A 13,943-nucleotide genomic window follows, 5' to 3' on the forward strand; every position below is an offset into this window, starting at 1 on the left:
CTATGATAACAAGCAATAAACACAACAAACAGAAAAATGGCGAATAAAATCGATAACATATTTTTCTTATAGTAAAGGTATGCTAAACTACTTAACAAATCTAAAGCTACAAAAACATTACTGTTATATAGACCTGAATCTACCTTATATACAGTATTATAGGTTCATAGGTTCATAGGTAAGTACTAGGTTATCGGCCCTGGGGTTTATACAAGCCTAGCCAAACGAGGTTCCCTGGCTTTCTCCACCCAAGAAAATTACTTTACTGTGCCCCTGTCAAGCAGAGCCACAGCAGTGATCCCCTGGGTGAATTTCCTATTTCCCATCCAGTTGTCAAGATTTCTCTTAAAGAGGGCTAATGAGGAGCTTTGCTTGACATGAATGGGCAGCCTATTCCAGAGCAAGGGAAGTCTCTGGGACAGGAATCTATCCCTCCAGCATGTTCTGTTTATTGTGGTGACAAGGTTTAGATCCTTGGAGTGTGTGGCTCGAAGAGATTGGGATTTCTTTAAGTATAGCATGTCCATCAGATCTGGGTTAGACATGGCTTTGTATGTTAGGCAGAGGTTGCCTCAGAGGAGGCGATATGTGACGGAGTAGAGCTGGAGTTTTTTGAGACAGTTGACATATGGCATCTGTTTGAGGCCGGTAATCCTCTTAGTGAGGTATTTCTGTGGCCTTTCCAGCTGTTGCAGATGTCTTGCGAGGTATATACCAAATGGGGCATTGTACTCTGCGATAGGTCTAATAAGGGATGAGTAGAGAGGAATGATGACCTCTCTTTTTCTGGAGGAGAACCCCTTTGTGATGAGGTGTGCCACATAGAAGGATTTCCTGACTACTGTGGTAACGTGATTATCAAAGGAAAGACTACTATCCACCTGTGTCCCAAGGTCTCTTATCACACTTTTTGTGTTTAGTAGGCTACCGCCTATGTGATAGTTCATGGGTATGGTATTTTTCCCAAAGGGGATGACAATGCACTTCTTGGCATTGAGCTTTAGGCCATGACTTTGACACCAAGCATCAGTCTCAGTGAAGCCTCTTTATAGAATGTCCACATCCTTAGATGAATCAATTATAGCTCCTAGTTTGCAGTTGTCTGCGAATTTCATTAGCCGGAGACCAGCTGTAATAGCCTGGACTTCAGAGACGTAGATTCCGAACAGGAGAGGACCCAGGACTGAGCCCTGAGGTACTCCGCTTGTCACTGGTCTGAAGTGAGATTTGGAGTCAGCTACTTTCATTGTGTGGGTTCTGTCAGTAAGCCAGTTAGCCACCCATCTAGTGACATAGGGATTTAGGCCAAGTCCAGTGAGTTTATCTATAATACCAGAGTGGGGGATGGTGTCAAAAGCCTTGGCGAAGTCAAGATAGGCTGTGTGCACTACCTTACCCTCGTCTACGTCTCTAGTGACTGCTTCAAAAAAGTCAATCAAGTTTAGGAGGCATGCTCTACCTTTTACAAACCCAAACTGAGTGGGGTCCAGAGTTTGGAGGTTACCTATGTCTTTGTTTATGCACTCTAGGATGATACGTTCCATGGCCTTGCAGACCAGGCTCATCAGACTAATGGGGCGGTAGTTCCCGGGGTCTGTGGTGGCACTCCCCCTTGTGGAGTGGGATAATTGTCACTGTGCGCCATTCCATAGGTACAAAGCCTGAAGTGAGGCTATGGTTGAACATGGTACTTAGGTGGGGTGCCAGTTCATTCTGTAGTTCATGCAGAAGGCACCTGGGATGTTGTTCAGTCTCATGGATGCTGTGTTCTTGGCTTTGGAGAGTGCGATCTTTACCTGTGCAGCCATGATTTCAGGGGCGTTGCAATCATCCGGTATGGGGATGGGCCCTTTGGGGTGGGTGAAGTTAGCATTGAACCTGTCTACCAGGATGTTGAAAATATCAGTTGATTTGGTAAAAGCGATACCATTGTGCTTTAGTTCAGAGAGATTTGAGTGTTACCATTGAAATTCTTGACATAGCTGTAGAAGGTTTTGTGGTTGTCGTTAGAATCCATGGCAATTTTGATTTCGAAAGTAGCTTTGGAGGATTTTATGAGGGATCTCAACTTCTTGCTGAGGCTGACCAAGGAGTTCCTGCAATCATGGGATTTTACTCTTTTCTGCAACAGTTTTTTCCTTCTGTTGTAGAGGTTGTTTATGACAGGGGACCACCAGATTGGCTTTCATTTTCTGGAGGCTAGTGTCTTGGTTCTGTTGGGGATGGCACAGTCCATGCACTCGTGTATGTGCTTATACAGTGGATTTGTATATGATTCAGAAGTCGTTCTACTATTTTTCATCTGTGTGGGTATAATGCAGTTTGCCACTTCTGACTTAAGAAGTATGAAGTTGGCTTTGGAGAAGTTTTTTATGGTGGTTTCCTTAATGGGGGGGGGGCTGGATGTGGATACCTAGGCTGATTAGCTTGTGGTCAGAACTGACCAGCAAGGAGTTGACCTCTGGCATGTAGCATCTGTTACCCATATTGGTAATGACCAGGTCCAGGATGTTGCTACCCCTGGTAGAGGTATGGACAAGCTGGTCCAGGGCATTGAAATTGATGAATTCCAGGAAACGTTGGGCAAATGAGTTAGTACATGATTAGTTTTCCCAGTTGATGGAGGGGGTAGTTGAAATCTCCCAAAATTAGGGTATTGAGCTATACCTTAATATTATCCAGTATATCGAGAAACATAGAGTGGGTGTCCTGGGACATGGCGGGGGATCTGTAACACGCTACAACCAGAACTGCAGTCTTGCCCATTGTTAATTGTACTTGGATAATTTCAGAAGCATTATGTTGAGCTACAAGCCTGGAGGTGTGGATATCCTTTATGAATATGGACATGCCTCCTCCTTTAGTATTTTGGTCTGGGTTAGGTGGCCAAAAGGTGTGGTATGAATTGTAGTCTGGCAATGCAGGGGTGCTCTCTGGAGCCTTAAACCAGGTCTCTGTCACTGCACAGATGTCAATGTTCTCCATCTTAAGGAGAGCCTCGAATGTGTGCATTTTGAAGTTTAGACTTCTAGCTTTGAGCAGCATTACCCTTAGATTTTGCTTGTTTATGTCTACTATGGTGGTGCATTTGACATTTCAGCCTTGCCTAAAAAAGGCACTATAGGGGCAGCAAGATCCTTAGCCAGTATCTGGAATCCCAGCGGCGAGAGATGCAGGCCATCTCTGGCAAAGCATCGTGGCTTGTCGATCATGTCATCCCAGGAGGACAGATACTGGATCCCCTTGGAATGACACCAGAAGCTTAGCCGATTGTTGAAGTTAATAATTTTGTCCTTGTATTGTGGTATCATTCTGGGTGATGGCAGGATGCTACTTAGGGCTAGTGTCATACCTGCCTGGGTCACATGGTCAGACAGCTCCTCCATGTCTCTTTTCATGTAGTCCAGGGAGGTGAGTCTCATGTCATTCACTCCAACATGGACAATAACAGAGTCATGCTTGTACTTGTTTTTGAGTGACCTGAATGCTTGCATTACATGGCAGATCCTGGCACCTGATAGGCAGCTGACAGTAACTTTCTCTTTGTTTAGCCTGGCGAGAGGGACATCAGTGTGCCTGACAATAGAGTCGCCAATGACTACTGTGCTGGGTATGATGTTTTGCCTTATGTGCTGAGGTTGAGTGGCACACTGATTTTGTGGGCTATGTGTCATACGGGTAGTGTTGAGGGATGGTGGTTGCTTGCGTTTCAGCTTTGGAGGTCTTTGTTGTTTGGGTAGATTTTTATTGAGAACCTCCACAAATGTAGGTGTGTCTTTTGTGTTGCTATGTGTGGGTTTGGGAGGTGCAGGTTTTGATGGACTATGTGTTGAGTGGGGGGTGGTGTTAACCTTCTCCTCTTGACTGTCTAGTCCAGTCTTGGCTGGAGAGAGCTTGGCTTCCAGTTTGGCTATATAAATGCATCTCTCACAGGTTGTAGTGTTGGGTGGTAGGAGGAGAGGGTTGTCAGTGTACATGAGGCAATTGCTACATTGCCTCAAGATGCCCAGATTCATCAGGTGGACAGGAGAAAACACTGGGAGCTGACCCTTGGACATGCCTGGTTAGTGCTTATTAATTTAAGTACTGGGAGCTGATATCCTCAGGATTAGTAAGCAAAGGTGAGTGCTGCAGTAATTTGTAGATTATTTAGTGCTTGCAGCGAGATTTAGACAAGTGCTGAGCACAAGGAAACAGTTTTGAGTGCTAAAACTAGAAGACTGGCTAAATCAAGGAAGAGAAACAGTTTTGAGTGCTAAAACTAGAAGACAGTCTAGTTCAAGGGAACAGAAATAGTTTTGAGTGCTAAAACTAGAAGAATGGCTAGTTCAAGAGAACAGAAACAGTTTTTGGTGCTAAAACTAGAAGGCTTACTAGTTCAAGAGAATAGAAACAGTTCTGACTGCTAAAACTAGAAGACTGGTTAGTTCTAAGGGAAAATCTGAAGAGCAGACATTCTGGCACCGAGAATAGTTTAACCACAGTTAAACGCCATTGCAAGATGCGGAAAACAGTGCAAACAAACAGAAAGATGAAAGGAATAGAAACAGCCCAAAACAGTCAATAAAAATACAGATTCTGAGCTGAAACCACTCCTCCGGGCAACACATAGGCTGTCTCAAACCTCACCACTCTCACTGATGAACAGAGAAGCTTCCCTCTATCCTAGAAAGGTCAGGACAACACAGAAACTTACAAACAACCCAGGATTCAGCAAAATCTGAAAACCAGACTCTACTAGCTCTAGAAAGGTGGGAAACAAGCACAGAGACAGTATTGTTTTTTTTTTTCAAAAGTTAAGGCAGGTACAAGAATAAAAACACTTTTAAGGCAGAAAAAAGGCTATCGCACTTGAGTGGGTAGCCCTTTACAATTAAACAGATAAAAAAACACTAAAAACAATCAATTATTGTACAACAGTATACGAATTCAAAAAACAGTTTAAATAGGTAGCAAAGTTAATAAAAAACAGTCAGAATAATGCAGCTGGCAAAAATCAGCAATAAAAAGCAAAACAGAGGTACTTAATCCACTCAAAGTCTCCCATTTCTCTCTCTCTCTCTGCTGCTGTAGTACTCTGCCTGCTTGCTTACCATGTGAAGATGGTTTGGCAGCCTGCAATCCAGAAGTGCCAGTATTTGAGGAATGGAAAGGAAAGAAGTCTGCGAAGTATCACAATGTAAATGTAACAAGAAAAAGAGAACAGCCTCCTTTATAAGTGCAGATTAAAAAGGTTCTTATTAAAAAAAAATTGAACAATTGTATGTCCCCCTCCCCCAAACCCAAAGCAAACTTCACTATTTCTCTATGACTGTAGTCAGTTATTGCTTGCTGTACATATATCTGACATCTTAGATGTATGTATATTAAGGTGTAACAATGACATTTACTTTTTGCATACCTGGAAGGTCTGCTTGTGATACTCTGGGTCTGTACTCCATATCTGCACCAACATCAAGGATTCTGGTGGAACCCTCTGCCAAGCTATCTGGATCTCTGACAGTGGACAGGAACTCCTTAGTTTCAGTTAATGGTGGTTTGGTAGGAGGACCACCACCAAAAGCCATCTATTTCCAAGCAATTACAGTGACCCTATGGCAGGCCAAAGTTATCATGTAATTTGTCTGGTGTCATATCTGGTAGCAGGTTCTCCCATACCCTCCAACAGCATTAAAGTCATTGACCACCTGCTGCCATATCCTGTCTCAGGCAGATTGGTCACATTTACCTCTCCTTAACAGAAAAGCTCCATGGTGATGTAAGACTTGGATAATGACTCATTTTCTGCATCACTATATAGTGGCTTAATGTGCACAGATATTTTCTTGGGTGCCATATCTCTGCAAACTTTCTTGGGTGGTGTAAGCCAGGGAACCTTGTTGGCTAGGCGTACGTAGGCCCTTGGGCCGATAGCCTGGTACCTACCTATGAACCTATAAATCTATGAGATGAAACAGAAAACAGTCACAAAAATGAAACATATAATAAACAGACAGGATGGCTGTGAGCTCAGTTCTGTGTGACTGTCTGCATCCAACATGCACACAAACAATTTAAATGTCTTAAGTGCTTACTATGACTACACACAAGTTAGCCCCCCAACCCCCCAACAAAAAAGAAGTATATTTAAAACTCAATTATCAGCACAGATCTTATAACACTTATTTAATGGAGATAACACAGGTTTAATTTTGTAATACATTTCACCATTAACAATAACAATTATAAATGCAACATTAGAAAAGTAACACCAAACTGCTATAACTGCCATGTCCAGTGCTATGGAGGTCAGTCCTGTAGAAATACACAGACAGAATACATTTTTCTTATCCTGCTAACATAGATAAAATGCCAAATCTTCCTACATACTTACAATACAATCATCTGCAATAAGTGTGCAAATATGACATACAAAATAAAATTATTTATCATGTAGTATTCAGTAGCATAATTGCAGAAATGCAGACACGGCTAAGGCAAAAGGAAGGGATAAAAGTAAAAAAAAATAAAAAAAATGCTTTGCAGTGGTCACTGCACTTACCTTTCGATGTTAAACTAAAAGCATTAGTTAAGAAATAGAAACATACCTTGACAATACAGCACTTCAGAATATAGATAAGCTTCCAAAGTGTTGTTTTACTAGCAGTATTGTACTCTGTGTTCCAAAGCTGTCTCCCCAGTATGATAGAAAGGAATTAGATACACATTTACCATTACACAGTGCAGAGTAAGTCTCGTGAGCACTGTGAGTATGCAAATGCTACGTGAAAGTTACTGAATACAAAAGCCGCACTAAGTGTAGGGAATGTAAACATGGTGCAAGGACGTACACAATTACATGCACATGCCCTAACAGTACAAGACAAGCATTGAGATGTGTTCCATGTTAATGACTTGCAGGTGTCTATGATTACACTGATTGCAGGAGCAGCCTCTTTGATATATACCTACTGAGGTGATGAGATATCAGAGAGAAGAGATTTAAGAAAAAGACTGAAAGTACATCGTGATTTAGAAGACTGATAGTCTTAACATTCAAATGCTGACTTTAATGACCGCTTTTATTGGCCCTTAGTAAGAATTGTTGATCATATTAAAGGGAGTACTTTAAGTATTGGTAAAAATAACATATGGCAATAAAACAAAGATAGAGGTGCTATTATGAAAGTATAGATAGTGATATGATGCACTAGACAGAAATAAAGTCTTTGTTTAATATCATGTGAGTACATGCCCATGTTAACTGTTTGCAATGTCCCAATCATCTAGACATTCGTTGTCAAATGTGAAAGGACAAGTTTCATAACTTGTTTCTGTTGCACTTTCAATGTGACCTGATACAAGGTCATATTATCATTACATCTAAACTGTTTATCTCCTTGCTAATATATATCTTTGCCTGTGGCAGCTCTGTGAAATAGTATGACATTTTTGCTTTCAGTACCCTTGTTTGAGGATTCAAATCCGTACAGGTTCCTGTTGCAACATAAATTTGGTTAAACATGTACATCTAAAGTATTTGACCTGCAATAATTTTATTTATTTTGTTCTTTTATAATTTGCTATTTGTTTGGCATTGTGCACTGTTGACTGTCAGTTTTTTAATAGCATAGAACTGAATTTCACTGCCCAAGGTGAAAACTGACAAATTTTATTTGGATTGCCATCACAAGTGCAATGAAGGCTGGCATTGTTGCGCTTCACTCAGCAGTCTGAAGAGTACTGAGTGGATAAATTAAAGTTGCTAAACTCCTTTCTCTGTGGTATAATATGTAAGGGTATTCAGCCTACAGAAACAGTACAGGTGATGCAGGGACCAACACTGTTTCCATATAAATTGACTGCAAGGGTTCATAATAATTCTTGACAGTCATTTTTGTTATATGAATTTGTTGACTTGGGAAATTCAAATAAGGTCAGTATTGACTAAAAGTGACAGATAAGTCATCTGAAATGATTTAAATATAAAATGTGTATGCTATGCGAACAATGAAAGCACTTCTACTGGTCCCTCTGCCCTTCTCAATTGCCATAACATTAGCTTAAGTCCTGATATTGTGAGACATACATGTTATTACTGCTGCTGTAGCAATGAAATGTGAGATGGCTGAATGTATCACTGTAGTTCATCACTAGCTGTGCTCATTATTATATATACATCATGATTCATTTCATGTGTCATCAAGTTGTTATTCCCCAAAAGCTCTTTGAATGCTTCTGCTAAATATTGCCTTCTGCATTTGAATAGGTTCATAGGTTCATAGGTAGGTACTAGGCTATCTGCCCGAGGGCATTTATAAGCCTAGCCAGAGTGTGAGAGCTTTCGCTGACTCATTGATTAATTAACTGAGCCTCTGTCAAGAAGAGCCAATGAAGTGATCCCAGGGGTGAATTTTCTGTTATCCATCCACTCATCAAGGTTTCTCTTGAAGAGTGTTAGTGAGGGGCTCTGCCTAATGTAGTTAGGAATTTTGTTCCAAAGCATGGGGAGTCTCTGTGACAGGAATCTATCCCTCCAGCATGTTCTATTTATTGTTGTGGTGAGGTTTAGCTCCCTAGAGTGAGTGGCTCGCAGTGACTTGGATTTCTTTAGGTGGAATATTTCCATCAATTCTGAGTTGGACATGGCTTTGTAAGTCAGGCAGAGATCACCTCTGAGTAAGCGATATGCCACTGAGTACAGCCAGAGTTTTTCCAGTCGGGCTACATAGGACATATGTTTGATGCCAGTAATCCTCTTGGTGAGGTACTTTTGTGGTCTTTCCAGCTGTTGGAAGTCTCTTGTGAGGTACATCCCAAATGGGGCATTGTACTCTATGATGGGTCTGATGAGTGACGAGTAGAAGGGCACTATAACCTCTTTATTTCTAGATGCAAACCCTTTAGTAATTAGATGGGCTACATAGAAGGATTTCCTAACTACTTTGCCAATATGATTGTCAAAGGAAAGATTGCTATCTACCTGGTTCCCCAGATCTCTTATTACCTCTTCTGTATTAAGGGGGCTGCCACCTATGTGGTACTTCATGGGTGTTTTGTTTTTCCTAAACAGGATGACTATGCATTTTTTGGCATTTAGCTTGAGACCATGACTTTGACACCAGGTGTCCGTTTCAGTAAGGCCCTTTTGGAGAATGTCCGTGTCAGCTGGAGAGTCAATTATGGCTCCCAGTTTGCAGTCATCCGCAAACTTTTGTTAGCCATAGTCCTCCTGTGTTTGCCTGTATTTCTGAGAAGTATATGCTGAACAGTAGGGGTCCCAGGACCGAGCCTTGTGGGACACCACTTGTGACTGGTTTAGAGTCAGACCTAAAGCCCGCTATTCTTACAATGTGAGTTCTGTCTGTAAGCCAGTTGGCAACCCATCTTGTGACATAGGGGTTTATTTTCAGGCTGATGAGTTTTTCTATAATTCCGAGTGAGGAATGGTGTCAAAAGCCTTGGTGAGGTCAAGGTAGGATGTGTGAACCACCTTTCCCTCATCTATGGCCTTGGTGACTGTCTCAAAGAAGTCAACCTGTTTTAGTAGGCATGATCTGCACTTAACAAAGCCAAACTGGGTTGGATCAAGTGTTTGGAGGTTCCCAGTGTCTTTGTTAATGAGTTCCATGATGATGCGCTCCATAGCCTTGCATATCAGGCTAGTCAGGCTTATGGGGCGATAGTTACCAGGGTCAGTTGTGGCCCCTCCTTTGTGGAATGGAATAACTGTTGTTGTGCGCCATTTTATGGGCACATAGCCTGTGGAGAGGCTGATGTTGAACAGTGTGTTTAGGTGGGGGGATTAGTTCGTTCTGCACACAGCTTAGCAGCATGAAAGTCACTTTCACAGCATAAGGAAAAACTGAAAAAAATAATGTAAGCTGTCTTATGTAGCACAAACCAGCCAGGTGGCATTGTGTGGCAGTCAGCACTCTGGATAGTACTTAGTGAAGAAAATATGCCTGACAGCTAACTTTCTCTGTGACACAAGGTAAAAGTGCAGTGAGCTTAGAGATAAAGGACATATGATTTGTTTGAATCCACTTAAATGGTATTTTTACAGAGTGTTGTTTGAATATATATTTAATCACATTTTGTGATACTATTGAGTTGTTTAAAAATCAGCTGTTGTTGCTATCGTTAACAACATGTGATCATTAGTCTGTCCACTTTCACAGTATTTGTCATGAACTACAGGTCTGATAAGGTGTTTCTCAAACTACATGTTATTTCACGGAGACATGAGAAGGAAGAATGTTTCACTTGCATGTGCCTCATGCTCTGGTCATTGCTACATATAGCCAGATTCATTAACATCTACACTAAGTATACTTGATCTATATTCAAGAATATCCCCACCACATTTTTGTGCTTTCTAGTCACTCAGAAAGATTACAGTAAGTGTACATGTAGTCTACACTTTGTGGTGACCTATATGAAACCCCTCTCAATATTTAAGGCTGCAAGAAAATCAGTAGGAAAACTAAACTTTGGAGGAAGAAGGTGTGAATTATGCTTGTGTTGTCTGTTCACTCAGAACAGTGTACACTTAGTGTACATTTAGTGTAGGCATTAATGAATCCCAGAGATTGTGTATTTTTCTCTATCATATATTCCTATTCTAATGTCTTTTTCATTAGCTCTCTGCTTGGCAGCATGCAAACAGAGTTCACTACCTGGTGAAAAATGTGAACAATTTAGTTTAGGCTGCCTTAGGCACTGACACCCAGCACTTCAAGGTCACAACCTGTCAGTATTGCCACCACAACCCATGCCCTACCTGCTGCAAGTGCATCAGTCTATGTCCTGACTGCTAGTGAAGTGGTATCCTCCAGGAGCAGTAATAGTGAAGGTAGCACTTTTGTCACATGGCAGGAGCTGGCAGGGCCAGTAGAGGATATAATGGAGAGGGGCCTTGGTGCATATATCATCAGGGTTGGTCCTGCATCAGATTGAAAAGATGATGCCACATCCAACCACGGACCCAGGGAGCTGCTGCAGGAGACAGTGATAACAGTTCTGAGGGTGAGGAGTAAATTCTTACTGTTCTCAAGCTGGATGTGTGTGCCTCCAATGTCTCCTGCCTATCCCCAATCATGGTGCCCCCCAACCTTTTGTCTCCATCACCATCAATGTCTGTCTTGTATGTCTGCAGATGCTTTCTAACCTACCCTACTAACCGGACCCTCTCATTCCTAAGCACATTTCACAACACCCCCTCCAAAAAAATATGGGTGCCTGTACCACAAAAAACAAAAATTCCCATATATAGCTCTCCACTATGCCTATGTGTCATTGACACAACCGATTTTGTCCAGTTGGCCATAAAACATTATTCTGTGTTGTCACCCATCACTGGTGAGGTGACTCTGCAAAGTCATGAAACTGTGTGTATAATTGTACATTTACAATGTGAAGAAGTGGATAGTAATGGTGCTGTCCCACAACCCTTCTGCAAATTCTTGTATTCTTTCCCCTGTGTCCTACCCCTTGCTTGCCAACTCCATTTTCACCAGTGTCTCATCCATCCTTTTTTCACAGGTTTAGTCTGGTCAAAAAATAGATTCAAATACAACACACATGGCCACAAATGCCCATGGAAAAGCCTTCAGTTTATGTCCTCAGCATTTGCAAAGAGTTTGGCATAGCACAACAATGCTGAGTGACATTGAACGTTTTTTAACTTCTTATTGCAAAAGCTGAAGATTTTAATTTAATCCACAATGGTCCAGTTACTTTCACGCAAATGTGGTTAAATCTGCTGCACTATGGGAATACAAAGTAAAGGCAGACTAAAGGCAGTATGTGGAGCAGTTAATTTAACAATTAATAGGCTGCTGGATATACTAAAATGGGAGTTCCTATGTGGTGTGTTAAGAGACTTAGCCTATTTGTAGGCCATTTTTGCGTAGTGTCATGGGTTCATTAAAGTACAACAATGGGATTTTATTATTACATGCTCAACTTCTCTGTCTTTTTCTTCCCTATTTACTGTCTCTGCTATGAATAAACAACAATACAGCATTTAAAATATTTTAAATTGACTGTTTCTCTCTACTAGAACAGTATCTTACTGTACTGTGTCGGTTTCACTTTCAAAAAACTTTTATCCTGCCCTGGAAAAGTCTCCAATTTACTGATGTCATCAAGGCCACTGGATACAGGTAGTTTTCTGTCTATTTCCCCTTCCAGACTGACATCACCACCCATGCCGTGATGTCACAGCTCCCTGGTCTTTCCCCTACCCATAGAAAAAGTAAAGGCTAGAATAAGGAAACAGTACATGAGTCAAGTCTCCTGCTGAGGTAACAGCTCAAATTACCCTTAGCAGTTTGACAGCTAGGGAAGTTAGGTGTGAAGGGGGATGGGAGATGAGTCAAAGTAGTACATTTAAGGCTCCACAATAGCCATTCTAAAAAGAACCAGCAGTAAAAAGCACTTTGAAAGTCTGTTCTGTGGCATTTGCACTGTTTATTTTTTAAGTAGTCACTGCATGGCATGAAATGTTACTTAAAACTAACTGACTGAAAGACAGCAGTGTATGCATATAAAATCAGTGCAGTGACAGGAACCTTAGGAAGAAAGAGGCCTGTGTGATGTTATTTTTTACAGACAAGCACTGAATTATGAGATACCTAGAGGCAGACTAAACAATCAGAATTACTTCAATATGCCAGAAAACCATGTAGTCAGACTCAGAAATTATGTATAAAAATATTTAAAAACCTGTAAATAGTCCAAGAGTGGTGATAAAATGTAGGAAACACCAAACCATGATGAAATAAACATGTTTTTTGAGTCTGTGGGTGAGGTTCTCCTTTAAAAGCATGGCATGAAATGTTACTTAAAACTAACTGACTGAAAGACAGCAGTGTATGCATATAAAATCAGTGCAGTGACAGGAACCTTAGGAAGAAAGAGGCCTGTGTGATGTTATTTTTTACAGACAAGCACTGAATTATGAGATACCTAGAGGCAGACTAAACAATCAGAATTACTTCAATATGCCAGACACCATGTAGTCAGACTCAGAAATTATGTATAAAAATATTTAAAAACCTGTAAATAGTCCAAGAGTGGTGATAAAATGTAGGAAACACCAAACCATGATGAAATAAACATGTTTTTTGAGTCTGTGGGTGAGGTTCTCCTTTAAAAGCTGTATGTCAATTTATTACTTCATGGCATTTCATATTCCTAGGGTGGCCTAATGGTTAAGGTGTTTCCCTTACAAACACAAGGTGCAGTGTTTGAGTCTCACAAGGGATAATTGGCTAAGCTTAAAATGGCTTGCAAGAGCAGTTAGCTTAGTACTAATCTACGAACCTATATTTAACTGCAAATCTCTGTATTTCTCTCCATATAACACATTTACTTAATATTATTAGAGTAGTGCAGCAACACATCATTTTCAAAACATTGCAGCCCCCAAAAGGGAGATTTATTAAGCCAACCATATCCTGATTAGGTATTCATGTTCATAGCACTCTCCTACCCCATATTTTACCTACAGCAAGCAGTTTATTATACACAGCATGACAGATTAATGATGATTTAATAAGTAAGACAGAAACACCATACAGATGTTCCTACATGTCCCACAAAACATATTGTTGCTATTCCTCTCTGCATCTTTCTCTAACTTTCTCTGTTTACCCCTCCTTCTTCATTAAATTGTCAGTGTGCTTCAATGGTGTTATATTAATTCTGTGAAGCAGTGATGCCTTTGTGGTGTGATGAGGTAATGCTCACATATGTAGAAAGATTTTTGAATAATTTCAAGGGTTCTAATCCAGTCATTAGCTAAGTGTTACTAAGTGTTTCCGGTACACTAGTTATGTGTACCTGTTGGTTACATATTGTTATGAACCATCATTATCCTTCTTCTGCCATAATCTACTTTGTCCCTGACTCCATCTCACCCTGTTGATGTAGCTTCTCTCTTCAGTATCATTAATCTT

The sequence above is a fragment of the Protopterus annectens genome, chromosome 9.part0 (genome assembly GCF_019279795.1).
Source record: "Protopterus annectens isolate FY-2018-M chromosome 9.part0, PAN1.0, whole genome shotgun sequence".
Lineage (NCBI taxonomy): Eukaryota > Metazoa > Chordata > Ceratodontiformes > Protopteridae > Protopterus > Protopterus annectens.